The sequence below is a fragment of the Octopus bimaculoides genome, chromosome 9, assembly GCF_046866305.1.
Source record: "Octopus bimaculoides isolate indiv1 chromosome 9, ASM4686630v1, whole genome shotgun sequence".
Classification (NCBI taxonomy): Eukaryota; Metazoa; Mollusca; class Cephalopoda; order Octopoda; family Octopodidae; genus Octopus; species Octopus bimaculoides.
The window spans coordinates 78196980-78199566 of NC_142936.1; positions in this window are offsets into that span (position 1 = coordinate 78196980).

Sequence of the window (2587 nt, forward strand, 5' to 3'; positions counted from 1 at the left end):
GATTCATTTTTAAGCCTGGTATTACTTTCATTGGTCGCTTTCGTCGGACCACTAAGTTACGAGGACATAAAGTAGCCAACACCAGTTTGTCAACCGATGGGGATAGGTGGACCCAAACACAAAGCCACACACACGAATACACGCACGCACACACACACACACACATACACACACACACACACACACACACACACACACACGCACACACACACGTATACGAAAGGATTCCACATAATTTCCGCCTGTCAAGTTCGCTGATAAGGCATTGGTCAGACTTGGGTTATAGTAGAAGACATTTAACCAAAATGTCGTGATGTGAGGCTGAACCCAAAACCACATGGCTGCAAAGTGAACTGCTTAACACTGCCATCAGTATTGTTCAGGAGAAAGTGCATCGGTGATCGAAGTCCTATTTTACAATTTTCTGTAACCACTGGAATTAATCATTACTGTCCGTTACAAATGGCTCCTTTCTAAGTAGTAATTACTTTGGCTTATAGAGTTTTGTTGCATTATTCGTAATATTACTCCTCAGGGAGTCCGCATTAGATTTCCTGGGGTCTACGCAAGTAATGTATTTGTTTTGGCTGTCAGCCTAGTTGCATTTAACTGTAAATCTAAGGTGAATAAATTATGATAAATGTGTAACATAGGGTTCTTCCAGAGAAGCACAACAGAGATAACTTGAAAAGAGGCAGCTGCATCGGTAGAAACTGTACAGGCTTAAGACATAGCTTGCCATTTCAGAGGGGCGGAAGTTGTTTAGGTACAAGAGATAGAATAGCTAATCTCCAATGCTTGGAGAGTAATGCCGTGGAATTATTCGCCAATTAGTCAACGGTGTTTCTTTTAGGACAGGGTCTCTAGAATAGAGATGCTAATCTTATCTGCTAAGGAGGGTCACCACAAATATCATAAGGCATAATATCCATTGTTCTAATGATTCTGTCGAAATTAAATTCCTATCAATAAACCCTTAGGATATCCGAGTTCTGCCGTTTCAAATAATACTCATCTCTACCGAGAAAATTTAAAACTGTTTGGAACACTATCGAATATAAATGAACTCTATTGGTTACATCAGAAATCACGTCTCCTAACAGCTTTATGAATTATTTTAATTTACCAGTTTTATTAAATTATTTTTTGCTAATACAGATAACAACTAGTATCCACTCTCCATTTTATGAGCTCATTCTGAATTACATTGCTACATTCCCTGTGGTGTCCAAACCCTATAATACATTCATATAATATTTATGTATATATGTATGAATGTGTGTGTGTTTGTGTGTGTGTTTGTGTGTGTGAGTGTGTGTGTGTGTATGTTTGTGAGTGTGTGTATGTATATAATTATTTCATAAAAGAAAATCGATAATTTCATATCAAGTTAATAATTAGCTTAAATCTAAAAGATGAAAGGCTTACATTATATTTATGAATTGGTAAATTTAGACATAAATAAATTTAAAACACTTACTAATAGAGACATTTTTGCATTACAGTAGAGTCATTTTGACCATTTAAACAGACACAAAGATTTATACAAACCTCATACTCGCATATTTCTGATACTATGTGGTATTATTAAATAACGATGTTTCATTCAACATTTACGACTTCGACAGTAATAATTGATTCCCTGGTATTGTGCACGGGTGTAAGTATGTAGTTTAAAACTTTATATATAGTTTGGGAAAATTATGTAATGATAAAAATATATAGTTATTAGCTTAAGTGAATATATACGCGATAAATACGATGCAGTGAAATAGTTGTAGCCACAATATACGTTCACAGACGGTAGTGGATTGGCTTGGTCGGACAGAAAATGTTCAAGTATTTAGATACAGTCTCATTGCTCTTTTACTCTTTTTGCTTGTTTCAGTCATTTGACTGCGGCCATGCTGGAGCACCGCCTTTAGTCGAGCAAATTGACCCCGGGACTTATTCTTTGTAAGCCTAGTACTTATTCTATCGGTCCCCTTTGCCGAACCTCTAAGTTACGGGGACGTAAGCACACCAGCATACGTTGTCAAGCGATGTTGGGGGGGGGGACAAACACAGACACAGAAACATATACACACTCATACATACATACATATATATATATATATATATATATATATATATATATACATATATACGACGGGCTTCTTTCAGTTTCCGTCTACCAAATCCACTCACAAGGCTTTGGTCGGCCCGACGCTATAGTAGAAGACACTTGCCCAAGGTGCCACGCAGTGGGACTGACCTGGGACCATGTGGTTGGTAAGCAAGCTACTTACCACACAACCACTCCTACATTCTGATTTCAAATTTGGCAGACGTCAACTTTCTCTTTCATCCTCTTTCGGCAGATATATAGTATATCAGTCAAGTATTGTGACGTATACAAGCGTTTGTTTCCCCTCTCTTAAAATTTTTGCTTTCTGAGTTTTTAGATGAAATGTCAGTCAAATACTATGATCAATATAATCGTTTGTTTCCCCTATCTTAAAATGTTAAGTCACTTTGGGTTGATAGAGGATCAGTCTCCTACTGTAATCAATATAATCATTTCTTTCTCCCCTGTTAAAATTTTATA